General features: G+C 40.1%; 1 long non-coding RNA gene across 4 annotated transcripts in view; it reads right to left on the bottom strand.

Annotated features, from left to right (window-relative positions):
- LOC310922632 overlaps nt 1-18,372 on the bottom strand; it is a 145,230-nt gene extending 126,858 nt beyond the window's left edge. For 2 of the 4 annotated variants that reach the window (XR_014592458.1, XR_014592459.1), the window contains exons 1-2: nt 18,277-18,372; nt 13,110-13,175 (exon numbers count right to left, since the gene is read on the bottom strand). This is a non-coding gene — a long non-coding RNA (uncharacterized lncRNA). Of the gene's footprint in view, nt 1-5,230; nt 5,330-8,543; nt 9,153-13,109; nt 13,176-18,276 lie in introns of those variants that run through there. The other 2 variants (XR_014592460.1, XR_014592461.1) reach the window with 2 other exon arrangements.
- Nucleotides 18,373-21,161: the final 2,789 nt, after the last annotated feature.

The following is a 21,161-nucleotide window of genomic DNA, read 5'->3' as shown; positions in this document are numbered from 1 at the left end:
TTCTTCAGAATGGGGACAAGTGATCATCTCTGGCTCTCCTACGGGAAAGGACCGGATGATCATTATAGGTCCCTTCCTACTGAAATAGTTCTATTCTATTCTAGTCTAGTCTAGTCTAGTCTAGTCTATTCTATTCCAAAAAAAGTGCCTACTCTGCACATTGGTGCTTGTCTGTGATTCCCCTGGCTGATTTCTTCACAGTCCCTGATCCGCCAAACTTTGTCACCACATAGCAGGGCATTATGCCTCTTCTTTCTCCTGCAAAGGGAATTCATTCTCCAAATTAATGTATTTTCAGGTCAAAGTCCCTCAATTTCAAAAACCAGAAATTAAACTCCATCAAAAATGAAATTGTGGAAATGCAGCAATCCTACACAGTATGGAGCCCCAAGATCAGATAGCAGCCTCGAATAGCCATTCATGGCACATCAGTTTTGCAGTATCAACCAGAACTCATGAGAAACATCCCAATTGTCATAACACTCTCTCTTTTTTTCCCCCCAAGGGAGTTTAAGAGTTACATCCCACTGAAAAGTTTAGTTTGTAATACTTCAAAGCATTTTATCTTCCCCACTTTACAGGAACAAACGGGGTATGCCACATTTCCCAGCAATATAAACTAACTCCATCTAGAAAAATGAAGTATGTCTTCAGTAAAAATAGGAATTTCCCTTTCCTCTTCATTAATTATCTGAATCCTAACCAAAGAATCCAATGGTTTGTGTAAAATGGGGTAATGATTGTGATTTGAACTCTATTTCCACACAGCTGGAGAAGATCTTCTCTTTTCCTCATGAAAAAAAAATAAAAGAAAAAATCAGAAATGGCATCTCTGTTTTGCTGCTTGTGTCATCAGTCATTCCCATTTGTGTTAATTCTAGCTGACTTCTTTAGCAGGGTTCAAACAACACAGTTCTGGCTTATTTCATTATTCAAAATGCACTTATAAACTCCACTTTATTCAGATGACAGGATGGGGTTGTTACAAAGTATTTATTTAGTCTTCTAACATCTATAATGCCATGGTGGCATGGGACCAGCATGGATAAATCTATGTGACCCCAGTTGCTGGCACAAGAGTAAAAACTGTCAGGGGGCGGAAAAAAGTGTTGCCAGATTGGGCTGCTCTCCAATAAAGAGACCTAGTCAGCAGGTTTTTTTGTACAAGTGTCTCTGAAGAGAAAATATCCTTCTGAAAATGACTGGAGAGAAGTAATATTAGTTTTTCTATAACTTTTTGATCTGCCACTAAGAAGGTAGGTAGTCCCTAATATTCCATTTGTGCTCAGCATTGTGGTTTAGGTTGGTTAAAAAATAGCATGTACCTGCACGGGCTACTGTGGTACGCAACAGGGACAGCAGTCTAGACCCCCTTGTATTCCCCTTTTCTCAAAAGCACAGTGTTCAGGGGAGGATGCAGTGTAGATTGCTTGGTCCACCAAGAGTGAAACAGGCATGAAGAACCTGAGCTATAGTTCCTGTGCCAAAACTCACGTACAAGTACTCAAAAAACGGTTCAAACTTAAAGCAGATGTTTAAATATAATTTTTAAATGTTTTGTTGAGACAATTGCCTTTTTATAATTTTTTTCTTACAGAATGTTTTACTCCACTGATGCTTTTAGAGCTAATTTTTTGCATTTTTTAGCAATTTAGGGTTACATAGGTATGTTGAAGTATGAGGGCTTTTTGTTTTTAATAGAAAAATACAGTTTGCAGATCTGTTGGAAAACCTCAGCTTCCTTAGAGCCACTAAAGAGGATCATGTATGACTTAGGTCACAAATTATATTCTTTCAACAGCTATTGAAATTAAGAGATTATTTAAGTCAGTCAAAGATATCCTCCTAAGGTAAATTTTCTGTATTTAGCAGAACTGGACAGAATTTTAATGTTGAATACAATGTAAAATGAAAAATAATAAATCCTAGTAACATTTTTTCCCCCACAGATATGCATACGATAGTGGCACGTTTCTCCTAGACTAGCCGTTTTCCAAAAATAAACAAGCAGTTTCACACAGAATCTGCTTTGAATTTCAAAGGCAGTGATGGAAAAGAAAGGACTAGATACCATATGTTTTTTGGACAGAATTGGTTGAACACTCCCTACGAAAATTAAAGCTACGCCATTAAGGATTTCTGCCCTTGAAAAACATATACAGTTCCAGTAATTTCTAAATTTTGCTTATGTCTCAGACACCTCCAAGCCTTATTATGCTGATTTTGCTGGACAAGGGGTTTTTTAAACATGGTTTAGTAATGCCAATCAGTATCCTGTAAATATTCAATATTCCTATAAAGTTATGGGAACAAAATCATGGACTGAGATGAGGCAAGAGTTTTGAACCTGAGCAAATATTTCCACACAGCCAAATCATTTAACCCAACAGAATTCAAATTTCCCTTGTCTCCAGACCAGCTAAATGATGTGATAATTCAAAATATTTTTCATCAACCGCATGAACACTTTGATTTCGCTTCAGAATAACTTGAGATAGTTATGTGTGAGTGTCCAAAATGTACTCTTTTATTATTATAAAACTATATTCATGTGAGGCAATTGCCTTGAGTTGAACTAGATACAGTCATCATATAAGGTATTAGAGCTGGAAGTAATGATGTTAATATAAACTGAAACGATAAACCAGACATCATGACATTTAAACTTATTTTCTTTCCTGCAAGATAGCAATGCCACAAGAGACTGCAAGATGTTTTCACTGAGGTGACATCAGTGGGATGTGGGAGTTCAGATTACAGACTTCTCATCATAACTTTCCTAGATTTATTTACGTCATGGGAAAATTCAGCACCACTGAAGGTCATCTAGTTCAATTGCCTCCTCAAGCAGTGTCAGTTGTGAATTAAATCAGGCCAGGTCACTCATGGTTTTATCGTGTTTGACATTGTTCTACATTGATTAAATACTGTGTATAAACTTTAAAAAAAAATTAATCTAATTGAAAAATCAGATTCCAACAAACTAAAAGAACCTCAAACAGAGCAAACCATGCCAAAATTTTTAAATCATCAATTTATTTTAAAAGGGGTATTCTTTAATGGCTGTTGCCTCTGAAATAATTTTGTGGTGATGCCAATTGCCATTTCTTTACTGGCAGTGATGACAGACCCTTTGCTGTCTGGGGCCTGAGGTGAAGACTTTAGCTACTTGTTTTCTATACTATCCAGGATCAGCCAGAGATAAGAGCAGCTGAGTGCTGTTTCTTGGGAAAACAGTTTGAATGATGCTTACAGAATGAGAATGAAAGGAGAAAATTATATCAGAAATGCAGAACTTTGAAAACTTCTGATAACATTAATTCAGTTTATGTAAGTCCTGACGCTATTCAAATCCATGCTGACTAGGGATGGATCAGATGCAAAAAACAGATTCTCCACCAAGCTCATTTTGTAGAATATGGGGATCTGAACTATGAATCTTTTCTGATTTATGTCTTGAGGGGTTTCTAGGAGGTGCCCCCTTTCCTACTTTGGTCACAACTGATCAGGATTGGCCAATCTTGCAAAGTCAACAACAACATAAATATTTAACTTCTGGCACTGTGCTCTGAGGAGTTACCAGGCTTACTTATGGGATATCAGAAACCTAATTCAAGACCTGAATTTCCAGTTTTAGCTCTCAATTTGTCCTCAGCTTAAAGCCAAATGCCAGTTCAACTCTAATGTAACTGGAAGCTCTCTTCCAAATCTTTCAGTATTCTATCCACTCCTCAAATACAAGTTCTAGCTTCCTCAACTTGCAGCATGATGTTGGTTAAAATTGTGTTAGGCATTTGCCATTCAATCCCTCAGGGTAAGCAAATCCTACAGCATTCACCCTGAGTTTTACAAACACAGCTTTACTCTGTCTGCCTTAATGCAGTCCTGCAGCTTTTTGCAGCTCCAGTAAGGATGGAGCATGTGGCAGCTAATGGTCTCCTCTTTCCCACAGCATGAGAGAAATATGTAAGTGTCCTTACACTGAAAGTGTTGTGTCGCACTATCACAGGGGATAGAGTAAGTCTCACTTCAGCCTGAAGCATTTCTTTCAGACATAATAAGACATCTGAAAGTCAGGGTTTCAGTGTGGGGTAAAAATCATCTTTGTGCTTACCACTGTTGTCTTTCACTAGCTGCAGATGCACAGTCAACCCTGACCATCCACACACCAGTCATTAAAATGCCACCCTGTGTGCAGGTGCTTGCCTTGGGGACACAGTGTACATCAGCCAGCCTGGATTCTGCTGGTGAGTCTGACCAGTGAGAACCACCCACACTGTCACTGAGCCAACAGATAAAATCTCACACTGTCTCTGCCTTGTCCTCCTGAGCAGGAGCACCCAGACATGGGGAGCTCAGCAGAATGTCTCAGCAGAGATGATAACACTAGCAGGGAGTGCTTCTCAAGCCATCCAACTGTGGACTTTCTGAACCATGAAGCACTTACTTCTGTGTTGAGAGGTGGGAAGAACAAGTGCCATACTTTTCTCTGCTGCACATTGGTATAATAGAGAAAGGGATTTTTCTGTTAGCTCTCACTTCACTTTCTTGACAGGCTGCAGCTGTGGTAATGAGTTGATTTCAAGGTGAAAGAGGTGTCTGAGAGCTTTTGAAAGTCTCAGTGAACCCTTATCTGCCTACCCTTAAAAATGTGGCCCAAGGTCATGGGGCCACCAAGCTGGCAGACTTCCTCTGGGAGTCACCTCTGAACCACACTCATCAAGTGCCTTTTCTGGGGAGGTGAGTGAGTGTTGAGCACTGTTAGGGTGAAACCATGGAGATCCTGGAAAAAGCTCTGTCCTACAGCAACTGCCAGCTCCTCAATTCACTTTATGTTAGAAAACACATATCCTTCTAGCTGGGGAAAATAGTTCTGAAATAGTGTGGTAGTAGAAATGAGTCATAAATTGTGTGTTTTTGTCAAAAAAGCAGAGCTTTCTGTTTCCCTGGAAACTGAACATTTTGTGGGTTTATGGTCCTGTACTCAGCAGAAACTGGCTGAGTCCTGTGTGAGTATATACATGGACAAAAAGGCCAGGCTCTCTTGGCTGAAGGTTTCAGTGTCTATTACATGTTTGGTAAAATACACATAAAAGGACTTCTCTGACTGGGTCACTCAGAAACCATAATGATGGGAAAATCTTTTTTTCATCAAAAATAAGTACAGTTAAAGGAAGAGAACATTTTTTTGAAATCTTCTCTGCTTAGTCACTGATGAACTTTGTATTTTATTTTTTTGCAGAATGAAACTGTGGTCAGCATCTAGGCTTGATAGTTTTGTGATCCTCCTCTAGGCAGCCAAAATACAGCCAACCCACTCCTTTTGTCTCTGGACAGGAACAAAAACTAAGATTTAGTAATCATAGCATAACCATACCATAAGTAAGACAAAAAATATTCTCATTAAAGCAATATTTAAGAAAATAGCAAATAGTAAAGTCCTCATAGTCAGGGACAGAACCCCAAAGGCTCACAGAAAAAACATCCTGCCACCCTTCATCTCCTCAAGGCCTCCAGTCTCATAACATTTTTCTTTATAAATTCCCTTCACTCTTAGTTATCCAACAAATAGATCTAGCCTGTGGATTAAGTATTTACTCAGAACTACTTCTCCCTCTAAGGCTGTAACACCTAAAAGCTGTCAGCAACACTTGTCACCAAATATTCACTCTACTCAGAGCCAGAAACCCATTCAGTTTTAACAGTGGCCAGCAGCAATTTGGGAATATTTCTCTGGGCACAAGGACAGTTTTCCCCAGCAGCTCTGCAGCCCATGGTGTCAAATAGTTTTTCCAGGGACCATGTTAAAGCCTGAAAAATAAAATTTTCTTTTTCCATTTGTCTTGGTCCATCACTCTGCCACGTAGTATTTCAGCCCAATCTGCTTGAAGATTGTGAACTGGAGGTTTCAATGAAATTGAGATTTTTAGGCCTGAGGGAAAAAGCATATAGTTAAAGGCTGTGACAAGGGAATCATATCTCAGAATCACAGAATATGCAGAGTTGGAAGGGACCCACAAAGACCATGGAATGCAACTCCTGGCCCTGCACAGCACCATCCCCAAGAGTCACACCATGTGCCTGAGAGCATTGTCCAAATGCTTTTTGAATTCTGTCAGGTTTGGGGCTGTGATCACTTTCTTGGGGAGCCTGTTCCAGTGCCCAGCCACCATCTGGGTGAGGAAACTTTTCCTAAGATCCAACCCAAACTTCACCTGACACAAACTTCAGGCCTTTCCCTTGGATTTTATCACTGGACACCCCAGACTCACTAAAGAGGAAAAAGGACAAAATAAAATTAATTTCTCTTCTTTTTTTCACTAAATATGGCTGTCTCAATCCTTAGCACATTATGTTTTTGGTTTTGGCAATATGCCACGGCTCCCTAAAGAGTAGATTTGATATCTGTTCATGATGGCCACAATAATCCTGGAGTAGAGATCTTAGAGGAAGCATAATGAGAATTCTCTCAGACCCAATCCAAACATACAGGACACCTTTTGCACTACATCTAGGAGAGAGAGGGAGAGGAACTCCAACTTTCAGCTGTAAAGCTGGAAAACATATATTTCAGCTGCAGTGTGGATGCAGGTGTGAGGACTTACAACTGGAAAACAATGAAGTTCAAAGGGAACATTTGTCCAAGTAAATTGAAGGCGTGGTGATTGATAGACAACAGATTTCTGACATCCTGGAAAATTCTTGCAGATGATACTGTGTCTATCAGGGCTGTAAGATTGTTGCTAGCTTATGCTATCTAACCTAGAAGTACCAAATGATTTACTGAAAGCTGCTGCCAGGGGCAGTGCTCTGGGATGAGTGCACAGCTCTGCCTGCTCAGCCAGACCCGTCAGGTTCATACAGTTACAGCTCCCCTCCTTCTGGACAGAAGTCACATCAGTGGTGTCATCAGGTGTCAGGAGCTGTGTGAGAGAGGACTTGGTGACAGCCCTTATGCCTGAGAAAAGAAATCCCTGAAGCTTTTCACACCATCCTCGCTTCCACCCAAAACCAGTCAGACCACAGCTGGGAGGAATGGTGACTTTATTAAAGGGAAAAGCAATTGCTTTCAGCTGTGTTTCATTTCTAAGGCTGTCCTCTCGAGGGACTTAACTAGAAATGTGAATGAAAATCAAAGTGAAGTGTCTTGTGCAAGTCCTTATAATGACAGGGACAGTGGTTGTCACCCAGCCCCAGAGGTGGAGCAGTGCTTGGAGGTGCTCCTCGCATGGTAGGAGCAGTGATGGCAGTGGTGCCCATCCCAAACCATTCACACTGCTTTTCTAGTCCTTCTCTCACCAGCAAGCATTGCCAGAGCAAGAGAGGCTCTGCCACGCACTGCCACAGACAGAGGAAGAGGCTTCTCTGGGCATTTCACAGTGCTCCAAACTGAAAAAGGCACAGGAAAAAAAAAAAATCCTACAAAGTGTTTTTAATCAAATAAATTGGCCAGGATCTGAAAAAAAGATGAGCTTATTTTTTTTTTTTTTTCTCCAGGAGAGCATTTAAAAGACCCCCTCGGCCAAGTAACTAAATTTCTCTCTCCTCTAAATGCAGCATCGATTTTCATGATATGAAGCTCCAAATTTTTCCATCCTGTGGCTAAATCTGTATGGCATTAAATTGGTTAACAGTTCCTGCCAGAAATCCTTGCACTGCAAGTGGCACAGAAATGTCAATTTTAATTCAGCATTATATATTCAATAAGAATTCTAAGCTCATGTATAGGAGAATTTTTTTCTTGTGAAAAGAATCAGCAAAACTTGTATGTAGAGGAATAGTGCCAAGATGTGTACTATGGCCCTAAAAATTAGTCTCTACTGTATATGTGTGATGTGTATGTATAAATATTACATATATATATACATGCACACACAAAATTTATTTCCAACATTAAGGTCATCATGTTACAGTCATTTACACTTCCAAGACTGATTTAATCCTTGTGATGCTGTTTTTGTCAAGCCCCATAATGAACTTCAGAAGCCTTCAGTGGCAGCTGAATGATGTCGTTGAACCAGTTTCCAAGATGAATTCAAATATTCATGTGCAAGAGGAAAACTGAGATTCAAAGTCAGTTCCTAAATTACAAGATGACAGATATTTCTTTTCATAAACAGTCAGAACATTACTGCCAGAGAAGAAAACCAAAGGGGAACTGATAACCTCTGTTAACATTTTGTACCTTCCCTTGATGCCACATTTGCCTGAGGATGGTCATGGGAATTGTGAAGTGGGTTTAGTTAAGTTTCCACTGCACAGGCAGTCTTTTTCCTAAAGTACTGCAGGTCAGAAATCTCTTTAGTAGATGGTTTTAGGCCAACCCAGAGCTGTAATGCAGAAAACTACATAAAATCAGACTCAACACTTGGCCTCAGGAATCCAACCCTGAGTGTTCCTCAGTACCTCCAGCTGCTGGTGCAACTGTGAAATGAGTAATGAATTTTCATTGATGCATGGGACAGGACTTTTCCCATCAGTTCAAGTGCTGTATTCATGTGCACTAGACATTTTGAATACCAGTGTAGTCAATAACAGTAATATTGAAGTGTGGTGCCTGCTGTGTGAAATGATGTGGTTTGAGCCTTGCCTGCCACCACATGTTTACCTGAACTCTGGGCTGCCAGGAGCATCTCTTTCAACTGTACCTTTTCTATTCCCAGTATCTGATTTTCTTTTATCAACTTGTCTAAAAGAGCAAATGGCTTTGCTTCCTCTTCACACTCCTCCTTCTTACTTGATGTCTCCTCTCTTGGCTCAAGGGCCTCCCATGAGCTCTGACAGAAATTCACATATACTAAGAATTATTGCCCCAACTCTTCTGCCTCTTCACTCTTCAAGGGTGCAGTGGGCAGGATGTGTGTGGCATGAGACTGTGTGGGTGCTGTAGTCAGTATACCCAGAGCACTGGGTGGAAGTGCTCGAGATTTCGTTCTTCCCTCTTCTACTGGGCAAACAGGTAGCATCTCCAGCCCTGGTTTTAGCTTCACGGGACTGAATAACACAATCTATGTGAAGGTTATTGTCAGTCTTGCACATCTCTTCCCTTTCTCCTTCCAGATATAAACCAAAGATGACACAGTTTGGAGTGTCTTTCTTCTGAGCAATGAATTTACAAAAGCTCTTTTCTTTTTCCTGACAGTGACTCAGCCCTAGGGAAATAAAATAGTGCAAGTAAACATTGAAAATTAATTTTCAAAGATCTCTAAAAACATGATGTGCAGCAGATTTTTGGCAAATCCTTATTGTTTGTTTCATACTGCTCTGCCGTTATCTTTACAGGGTAAAAGACTTGATTTGCAAGTGAGCTACATGTCTGCAAACTTAGCATGCTCAGGTGGGAAAGTTCCAGATTTGAGCCTTAGGCCTTCTCCAGAAGGTCCACTTTTGAATGTTCTACTCAGCTTGGAAGGCTTCATAGCATGCTAGAAATGCTAAATAAAGAAAAGCTCACTTATGCCTTGCTGAAGACATCTCTGCCTTACAATTTGCAGAGTAAGGCTGGGAGGCTTTATTGAGTCATTTTGTAAGGTGTGTCGGCATCCTGTTTTAGCTTTTCTGTTTGATTGCTTCTGAATGGGTATAAAAAGTCAGGTGGACTAGGAAGTAAAAAAAAAAAAAATCACATGCCCTCCTGCAATATAAGTAGAGGCAGCATCTAATGACAACAATTACAGCTTAATATAACATTTGCCATGCACTCATATTCTGTGAGTGCTTCAGCTTAGGGCTTGAGCATCCAACCAGTGACTCAAAATCACACAAACAGACCATATTCATAAATGGTTTATAATCCCATTATGTAAAGTGATTACTACATTACACAGATGTTTTCATGAGTGAGCATCCCAGATGAGACAATTGCCTTCTCCACGGTGCAAACTGGCAGGCCTAATTCTGAGCTCAGGTTGGTTTAGATATATATTTTTCTGTGCATGTCCCAATCAATGTCACCAACACCAGAATAAAGGTCTAGGTTATTTTCTTTCTAATCCTTTAAAAAGTTTTGTATAAAGTGATTGTAGAATAAGCAGGTAAGATTATGCTTTGGGAATCACTAAAAACCTGCACCCAGTTCTGCATCTCCATGGACACTGTGTATGGACCACCAAAGTTGTAAATTATTGTAAAACATCACAGGAAGAAACAACCATCTTCCACTCTATTATTCACTTTCTTTAAAAGAACAGCAAGACCTAGAAGGCCTGCTTGTCAAAAGCCAAACCAGGGTGTCTGTTTTCAAATTGGTACATTTCAAAATCTAGACATTTCAGCACTGAACGAATGAACCCTGCAACAGCCTGAACTCTAAAATGTGTTATTGGGTGCCTGGGGAGAAATGTTCATTCCCTGCTAGAATAAGTTGGTCTAACTCTAGCAAAGCAGCAAACATGAAAAAAGGAGAAAACTTTTTCCCTCTGAAATTGCAGCCTGAACATCAAACAAAAATCCACTTGAAGTCAAAGCTCTAAGGAAAATGGGTTTCATGTGGACTTTAACAAAAACAACAAAATGAACACCACAATACTAGCAGTAACTGTTTCTTTGAAGACTTTACCCTAAGTAAAGGCCAAGAAAATCAGGTGGTTAAACGGATGTGCTGGAGAACTGCTGCCATCATTTACAAAATGCTGTGCCTAAGACGGTTGTTAAAAAGAACAGCATTAGGAAGAATCAGGTAGACACAAAGAGCAGATTTGGAAAGCAAAAAAAAATGCAACTGCTGTGGCATTTGGTATTTATTATGCTGTGTTCGGCTTTGTTTCAATATTGCCTTATTTTACAGAGCACAGCATGGCCCTCCTGTGCTCAATACCTACGTTTTTTACATGGTTTTTTTTTGCTTTTATAAGCAAAGAATCAGAGAATAGTTTGGGTCAGAAGGGACTTTTAAAGGTCACCTAGTCCAACCCCGATGCAATGAGCAGGATCATCTTTAACTTGCTCAGGTTGCTCAGAGCCCCATCCAGCTTGGCCTTGGATGTTTTCAGGGATGAGGCATCCACCACCTCTTGGGCACCCTGTGCCAATATTTTGCCACTCTCATTGAAAAATAACCCCTTCCTTCTGTCTTCTATCTAAGGGCATTAGTAAAGGCTGGAGGTAGGTAGTGAGCAAACCTGTATTAGTTACAGATTTGTGCCACTGCTGTGCTGACAAGGACTTGGGAGTGAAACACACTTCACAGGCATAAACAAAGGTGGAAAAAGGAGGTGGGTAGGTGCAGGTATGGCTGGTTTCCTTTCCCTCATCTCCTAGGGGTGTTCCCAGGGGTCAGTGTTGGAGGGCTGCAGAGCTGGGTCATCCTTTGTGGCTGGTGAGACACTGATCTTCCACCCCAGGAGCTACAGTAATTCACAACACTTATTTAAAATTTAAAGTTGTTTTAACTTTTTTTTTTTTTTTTTTAGCAGAGCTCTCATAAAATTTGGATAAGGATGTGAGATTCAGCCCCGGAAATAAGGAGATACATTGATTTCTTCAGAAGTGAAAGGTTCAAAACCAGAATTCAGGCAGGTTTACTGGCAGTTCTGGAGTCACAAAGGATTTTATTCTCCCCACACTGAAAATTTATGGAGAATAAACAGGTAAGCTACACAACTGAACAACCCCCCTCCATACACACACACTGCTGAATGTACAAACCCTGGTCCTGTGTTTGAAAGGGGACTTGCATTTTTAACTGTAACTATTGGTGAAACACAGTATTCTTCCTTCCCACTGCAATTCTTGATTTGTTTATACCTCTGGGCCATGCCAGGTACCTGAGCCCTAATACTATGCAAATAACATCAAATAAGTTGCCAGTCACCTGAAGACACAGAGTCTACAAATGTTTATGCTTTGGCAGATCTTTGTGCCTTGGCTGATTAATCACTTGAAGGCGGTGGCAGAGGCCAGTGCACGATGCCAAGCTCAAGTGTAAGTCTTTATTAGAACAGGACCCAGGATGGTCAGGGACATTATATAAAAGTACTAAATAACCTTTTAGTCCACTGAGACAGAAATTTAACAGCACTGTTTGACTGAACACGTACAGAGTGCTTTGCAATAGAGAGATGACAATGGCATACTGGTGAAAAAGAGGAAGGCATTGACCTTAAGTGTCTGTGAGAATCTGTAGATAAGTCCATGACCTGAAGCTTCTGAAGAAAACAGTATTTCAAACACAGGGCAAAATAAGCTGAACTCTGGCATCAGCAAAACAGAGATTAAATGCTTGAAAAGACAAAAAGCCTGTGCTGGCAGTTCAAAGGAAATAAGCTGGACAATAATCAAAATTCAGCTCGGCTGAATACAAAAAAGCATTACTGGAGTCTGGTACAACCTCTAAAAGACAAGTTTTCCAATTCCCTGTTTTAACAACTAAAGGGACTCAGAAGTTGTATAACAGCTGATCAGTTTTGGCGGGTTTTTTTAAGGTGAGGCTAATAGAGAAATGTTAACATTCACATTGTTTGCAGCTTCATTGCTAAGTGAGTAGTTAATGAAGCAGTGAACTCCTGCAAATTCAAGCATCTGTGCACTACTGTGCCAACTAGATAGTATTTTCCAAATTGCCTAACTGCACGAGTGACTCCAAAGCAAGCTTGTGTTAAAGAAAATCACCTGGAAATTTTTTTTCCATAGACCATGCCAGACATTCATATAGATTCATTTGGTGGTGCTCAGTAATGTCTCATTCCTCCTTCATGAGCAGAACTCCTGGCCCAAACTTAGCTCTCTGTAAGGCTTATGTAACTACAGATAAAAGCTCTTCCTCACCAAAGTCACCATGGACAAAAATAAAGTTGTGTACCATCAGCATAAAGTGATAAGTACTAACAAGTGAAAAGAGACAGCTCAGAAGAATAATAGTGTTTAAAAAAGGAAGAAGACAAAAGTCATCAAAGAGATGCTCATGGAAACCAGATTAAATCAGTGAGGCAAAGGATGTCTTCACAGTTATGGACTTCACAGTATTTGTTTAGACAAGAGCATAAATCACCCAAGGCCCCCCCAACATCCTTAGGCTGGGATGCTTGTGATCCATTCACAATGCAGTACAGTTACCCTGCTGAAATAAGCCAAATAGACATAAATATTTCTGATCTATTAAGAGAATTTACCGTTCTGAAGATCTTCCCTTCAAACAGTCATGTCTCACTCTCTCATTCACACTGGCTATTTTCTTTCTGTGGACAGCAGAGGTAGAAAAACAGTATTTCTGGATATGATTTTAATTATTATAGTAGTCTCATTATTGTAAATATTCAAATGTAATTTTTCCAATACTCTTCAGTTTCACATGATTAGCAATAACTCTTCAAAGCGTACAGGCTGGCATATTAAGGTAATCCACAACAACAAGAAGAAAAGAAATTTCCACACGGAACAGTGAGAACTGAACTCTCTAGATGGTCACTAAAGCTACAGCCATATGAAAGCTTCACCTAAGGGAACACAGACAGAAATAAAATGGAGATATATTCAGGTCATGCTTAGCTGATGAAGTAAGCCTTGCTTTGTAACACGATGAAAAGGTCAGTATCAGGTCTGAATTATGTACTCTGTTACTTCCCATGGCAAGTACAGGTAGTTTTTACTGGAATACTGCCTGCCTTCTCCAGTGTTCCCCATAATGGGAAATGCCTTATTAGCCTTTGAAAAGAAATAGATTTTTAATGGTATTTATAACTACATCTATGGGCTATTTATAACTCAAGTGTAGATTTTTGCTTTTCATTTCTAGCCACAGGTGTGACTCTGCCAAGTACCACTGCATGAGAAGTTGGTTGGGAAAATGGATTATTAGAGACTGAGCACTTTGTGAGGATTTAATGAAAGCATAGTGATAATGAATAAATATCACTTAAGGGCTGTCTGATTTCTTGACACTGTGTCAGTTACACCAAGAATTGGTGAAGGAAATGTGTTAGCCCAACTGGATTGATGGGAGAGAGTGGGAAGGAAAATAGAGACCATGACTGAATGAAGGAAAAATACAGCAGAGTATCTTGTTTCTTTTTTAAATTGCCACATACTAATAAGAATAACAAACCTCAATTCCAGATAAACTTTTTTTTAGGTCAGCCTTCAAGGTTTTTCTCAGGCAAGAGAAAAATCAATATTTCAGTTTTGTTGTTCTCTTGTTACCGTTGCTTTTAGAGGCAAATCAATTTTAAATGAAAGTGCTCTCTTGAAATGTAAATGAGAAACTTTTTATCTAGAATATGTCAAGATAAATAGGCTGATATTTTTCATTATTAAAATGTCTAAATGAATTCTTCTGCTCTTTGGTATCTTCCACCATTTTTATTTTTTTTTTCTAAAATTATTGACTCAGGTTCAGAAAAAACTGGTGCCTATGATAGGTCTACAATATGTGCACTTCTTTTTGCCAGGACAAAAACAGTACATGACAGAGCCTGAGGGCCAGAAGAGCTCATAGCCAGCTGCTGAGGCCACCCCCAGCTAATGGGAACTGCCCATCAGCAAAAACCTGTGCACAAGAAGCCACTGTGCCCCTCAGGCTTGGTGAGAAAAACACAGTGAGTGGGGGAAACAAAACACAGCAGCTTTTGAACCCTCGTTCTATTTGCAACGCCATCAGTTAGTGGAAAGAAGGAATATAAAAATCCCTAGCTTTGGCTACAAGATTGCTAAAATAACTTTGCTTTGGCTAATAAGCTGTTAAGGTAACAATTAACAGACTTTTTTTTTTTTAATTCTCTCTTTTGCCTAACCCTTCATTTTCTCCTTCCACAATACCTGCAGTAAAATTTTCTCTCAGTGTCAGATCAATAGTGCCCCTTCTCCCTGTGTGCTGAGGAGACCATAGTACCTCGTGCAAGTCAAATCACCTGCCTTGGATCACATCACCTGGCCCTTTATAACCAATGGAATTACTGTCTAGCCCCTAACTCCTACAGGATGAGGAGCTTCCTAGACTGTCTCATGGAGGCAACAAAGCAAAAACCCTGGTGAGAAGGGGGAGGAGGCTTGCCAAGGCAGACTTCTGTACTTCTGCAAACAACCTGAGGGATCCTTCTTTGTTAACTCACATGTGCTGAGATCCTTAAGCTCCTTTCCCACTTTCCTCACTGTCTAAACTCAGCATCTCAAACCCTTTCCATAGACTTTGGTAGGAATGACTCCATTTTGCAACAATAAGTGGTGAATAAATCTCCACATCGACTCATGGACTATGCACCACACTTGTGCATCCCTGCAACTTTATTTCTTCACTTTGAAAAAAAGAAAGTTCAAATCACAGACTTGCACACTAACTGAGCGCTGAAGCTGCCTTTAATTCTGACATTCCCTTAATGCTGACAAATTAGTTGAGTTCTTGCAATTTACATGAGGTCTCATCAGAATATAGTCCAATATTCAATTAGGAACATTTTTTTGGGGAGAATGCATCATGCAGAACTTTGAACACTGTGATCAATATATTAAAGAACAGGGAGCCTTTGAAGCAGAGCTGCTCTAATTAATCTACTTTATTTTGCATTTTGCTTGTCTCAGAAAAATATTCTTTGACTTCCAGTCTATTCCCAGTATTGATAACTGATCCTGCCCCAGCATGGAGGGACTGGATGAGCAACTCTCCCAGATGATACTCAGATCTCCATTTCTGATGTACTGTAATGAATGAGCTAACCTTTGAGCAGCAACCTGAAAACAAAACTAAAACATATTTGTCTCTTTTGTAAATGCACCCTGGTTATTCTATGTTTATAGGCATAAGCAATCCTTAGATTTGTCTGCTTTCTTTAAAGCACTTACTGATGTTGTACCAGCCAGGCCTTGATCTACTACAACACACCAGACTGGAAATCCATTACAACACAACCACTAAATATATGCTAGTAGCAGATGTGCTCAGTGGCTTGGGAAAAATAGATGTTATATTTAATTATGTGACATAGGAAAAAAAAAAGCAGAAACAAAATCACATGGGCAGTTAATGAAGGGCAGGAAACATATTATTAGATTAATTTATTAATTACTATAGATTGTCTATTAATTATTAGATTTAAAAACATAATACTAAACAAGTATTGCTCAGATGAGACAATTTGCTGAATTCAAGTCACTGATAAACCTGAACAGTCTGTCTGGGTCCTACACTTCTTAATACTTAGAATCAGAGTGTAGAACATTAGGGTCAGAGTATCTGAGGTCAGATTCAAATACCTCCAGAGAGGAGTATAAATAAATGGTTCAAACTTGCAGCCATCTGTGGTGAGGGTTATCATCCCTGGACTTTAAAGAGAGAGCAATTACCAGTAGGCCTCAGCAATTATGAAATGCAGGGTGATGTTACTTTACCACTGCAGGCTTCAGATACCATTACATGTACCTACATGACACTACAATTATGGGATCCCCAAACTGTGTCCTATGCTGCTCTGGCAGCCCTCAAACTCTTCCTGTGCAGCCTGAAAAAGGATTGCAGTGTATGAGGGATGACAGCAAGGGAGCACACACAGCCCCAGCACTTTCCCAAAGAAAGCTCCCTTCTCTTCCCACCCTGCATAGGGGTTGGGCACCAGAAAGGCACAGGTCACAACTGCAAGGACAAGAAATGGTGGCCTGTCCACAAATAATGGGTTGTCATTGCTTTCTGTGTAAAAAGACCAAGGGATGCTTCTCCAGGGCATCAGTTCAGGCAGGACACTGCAGTGTGGACTAAGTGAAATGGGCACATCAGCATTTCTGCCTCACCATCAGCTCAGATGGCAGAGGGTTTGTCCTGGTTGAAACTCCACAGGGACATATTGTGCAAGTGTGGGCCCTGTAAATAAAATGGTTGTCCCCATCCATCTCCCTCACTGTTTTCCCCACCTTCCTCTGATTTTCTCTGGCCTGCACATTTGAGAGCTTTGCAACTGGATACAAAGCTAAGGGTGTAAAAATGGTTGTTGGATACCACATTGAGCTCACAGCATGATCAGTTTTGTCCTTCTTGATAAGACTGAGTGATTTGAGAGAAAACCAGAGTGTGATTATGCATTATTTGAAAGACTGTAGTGCAGTCTCACAAATGCAAAGTGCAAATCTTTGGTTGTACAGGCAAAATTACTTTTATCACTACATACAAGTGCTTTACCTTGCAGATCTACCACTCATTCAGTGAAGATTTTGATGAAATCCTATTTAATATGAAAGATTATTGGTACCTGAGGACAGATAGTTCAACAAGTATTACTGAGGAAAAAGTAAATAAAAAGAGCTATTAGTAGAAATAATACTCTTAGGCCCACTGTCCTTCACCTGTCTGGGGTTTAGGGCATCACTGCATTTACTGTATTTGCAGCCCTGTACCTGGTGTAGGATTTTGCTAATAATTGACAACAGCCAATATAATAATAAAAAAAAATCTGTATGATTTATGGAGATTGTAAAGCTTAAAACAAAACAGAAGTCATCTTCAACTGAAGAAAAATTCCAAGGACAACAGAGTAAGCTGTAGTTAGAGTCGAATTTCAACTAGCTCTCATTGTAATTTGCAAACATAAACTGAAGTGGTTACTGTATATTCTATGGTAATAATTTACTTTTAGAGATATCTAGCACTAAGCAATTGGCCAGGAGCACTGTAATGTATTGATAATGAATTATCTTTGAGCAGCACTTTGCATCTAAATGATGCCAGTGTACTTTCTAGATTAAATACCTGGCTGTTGTAACTCCATCGCAGCCAGAGTGATTTCAGAGAATCCACATTTGTGCACTTGAGTAAAGCATGAAATGATATTTTTCTTTTTTATACATGTTGACATTCAGCCATTAGTGAACAGCTGTCTATTAACTAACAACACTGCTTCATGAGACCTGAGATAATAGTGGTATGAATGAGACCTGGAGGGAAATGAGACAGACCCAAATCATAAACTGAAAGGTTTGCATCTGAATAAATCTGCCAGGGACCAATTAGCAGCACTATTATTGATTCACATGCTGGAATGCAAAAGACAATTATTCAGCTCCTGATTTTTCCCCTATAAATCTGTCCAAGAACAAACATTTTTGTATACAGACATTTTTAGTCCTTTAGATACCTTATCACTACTATTCCCATCACCAAACACTTCATGGTGGCAGTGAGATTTCCCCCACATAGTTTCTTTGCACATCAAAGTCCTTATGTTCCTTTCACATGAAGTAGAAATCCCACAAGAAGTCAGGTAAAAATAAAAATAAAAGTGACTCAGAACCTTGTGATTAACCTTCAAGCAATTTATCTAGGATTGATCAGCTAGCTCAAGTCAAATATTAATTACTCACAGCTGTTCCTGAGGTAGGTGGGCCTGCCAGAGCCCTCCAACACTTGGATCCAGAAGGCAACTTTCCCGTGTTCATGGGTTCTTGGCTCCAGTGTTTTGGCTGGAATTTTGCCATCTCTCCTTTCTCTGACAGAATGCTGTGCTATTATAAATAAAAAACTCCATCTGCCGTATGGGAAACCGAATTGCAGCTAATGTCCATGTATTTCTCTTGCCCATGCTCAGGGACGGGACTGCCATTCAGGCATCACTGTCATAGGGCTGTACAGATTCAGACAGGCTATTTGTGTGTCATAGACTCCTTTCCACTAATATGTAGTAACAACAGAAGAAAAACAGTTGGTCCTGACATGGGCTCCATGAAGGTGGAGTTGCTTCCACACAAGTAACACACAGGGATCACCCCAGAGCTGTGTGGCCAAGCACAGGAGGGGAGAGACCCCCACTGATTTCAGGTCTGAGTGCTCTGCACCACTTTTCCAGGACCCCCATTTTCCACAGTGCTTGGTCCAGCTCCAGCACTCTCACAAATCCACCTGTGGGCTCCCAGCCTGCAGCAGGCTCCTGCAAAACCTCAGAGGAAGAAGGCTCCTCACTTTTGAGGAGCCCTGTGCCTTCCCTGCAGAGGAAGGGCAATCCCTGCAGGAAATCATGGGGCTCCTGAGCAGTGGCTGGAGGAGGAGGAGACCACTGCAGAAAGTCATTAGGGTGCTTAAGAGATGAGACTACAAAAACTTAGAGATTTGTACTTCAACTAGCCAGTTCCCTGGTGCAACACAGTTCTTACCCCATGACAGCACCTCATAGCAACTCCTCATTAATTTGTCTAAATATTTTTCCTTTAATGGATTCCCAGCCTCTCCAACTCCTCATGTGTATAAACCTACCCAGACCCCTTCCTGCAGAGGCAGGTGATGGTGCTGTGGGCTGGCAGGGCAGGTGGCAAGGAGCAAGGTGGCTGTGATCACACAACAGAGCAGGACAGCCTGTTCCTTGCCCCAGGCAGCCAGTGGTGCCTGGCACAGGGGGACCAAGGAAGCAAAAGGAGGTGATACCTTAGGAGCATTTGAGATGTCAGCAGGATACTGGGGCATCAGGAACAACCTGCAAGCCTGATGTTGCAGGCATTATATTCCCTCAATAAATCTGTTAATGAAAAAGAACAAACACTACAAAGTTTGGTATTAAAATACAGAACTACAGAAAGACACCACAATAGCAATTCCAGACAAAACTAAAGAAATGTGTAACTCCAGTCAAGATCAACTGAGAACAAGACCTTAACACATGATGAAGAGGGAACCTGAAGCTCACATCTTATTCTTTTCCTCTGAGGTTTCAGAAGCCTACCCAACATTTGGAACATGGAAAGCTTAAGAGATTTCAGAAACAGCAAAATACAGTCAATGAACATTATACAGTTGTCAAAATGTCAAAGTTGTTTTTTAATGAATTCCCAACACTTTAGCATTTGCCTTAACCTTCCAGTGGTTTAATATCCACTCTTGATACTTTTCTTCTGTTTCATATTAAGAAGGGGATCAGGATAACAGTACTTGTATCACCAGGTTTGGAATGTTGTGGTCCCAACTTAAAAAGCATCAATTGTTGTACTGAGTTCATAAAGACTGTTGTCATATTTTGCGTATGTCTGAATGCTCTCATTTGATGTCAGTGTACACAGCCTGTAACCTGATCAAATTCATGGTAAAGGGTCACAATGTGACACCTTCAGAGCCATCATGGCAACCCACTGGGCTACTGTGAACTCACCTCTTTCAACAGTCTGCCTAAATATCCAGCTACAGGTCTGTGAGACTCACTCATCAAGCACTTTTTATTTTTCTGGGCCAGTAGTTTGCTAAAATACCATTCAAGGTGTATGGCTTTTTGTTGGTCACTCTTCCAGAATTCATTGTCAGGAGACAGCACCTGAGAATTCAGAGTTTCCAAAGATTTATAAAGCAACCTGGAAAAAAGCCCCACAGAACTAACTAATAAAAGCGTTTAAAATAGATTAAAGAAAAAAAAAATACTGCCTTCCTACAATAATAGCATCTCCAAACTATTTTTATACACAGGATCCATCCTTGCCAATTAGACTGTGTTAAATAATCTGGAGAAGAAAATTGTTTTGTGATAATTTAAGATTAATATCTTATGCTCTTATGTCAACCTGTCAGATAAAGTGCTAAAGTAGAAATAAAACAAGTACCAGATTTCCTTTTTTGTCTGGTTTTAAGAAAAGTATACTGAGTGCCCCAAATAAATGCTCATTATGTTACTTTTCTTAAAATAAGATTAGTGGGAAAATAGTGTAGCATATAAAAAATTCCTCTGCTATCTTAGTTGGCAGGCCTGAGAGAGAGACTATAGACATTCCTTTTATCTGATTGAATAAAATTTTTCTTCCTGGACTGAGCTATGGCAGCTTTATTCATTAGTATTTTTTTTTCTTTCTGTAGAAAAATGCTGGTGGGTTAAGGAAGCAGACTAACTTTACTAGGACATTATTAACCTAAACTTTGGGAAGCTGAAGTTTGCTGCTCCCTGCAGGCTGGGAAAATCGCTGAAATCCACACTTGCACTGAAATAAATTCCCTGAAGGGGATGGGACATTATCTCTCCATGCCACTGTTCACAATCTGGAAAATAAGGGTCAAGTATTTTGTCACTTTAAAGGAGACATGAAAGAATGACACTGTTTGACTTACTGGTAGTCTGGGTACAGGTATCCACTAGCAAATTATAAAAAAGTATCTCTGAATTTCATCTCTTCAGCCAAACAAAAGTGTCACCTGTAATAAGTAGACCATTTACCACCTTGTACTGAAAAATATTCTAGCACATGCATAGTGAGACATAAGGAGACAGAAACCTGTGCTT

The sequence above is a fragment of the Zosterops lateralis genome, assembly GCF_965231275.1.
Source record: "Zosterops lateralis genome assembly, chromosome: 1".
Classification (NCBI taxonomy): domain Eukaryota; kingdom Metazoa; phylum Chordata; class Aves; order Passeriformes; family Zosteropidae; genus Zosterops; species Zosterops lateralis.
Note: the sequence above shows the minus strand (reverse complement) of the source record. Positions and strands in the feature narration are given on the sequence as shown.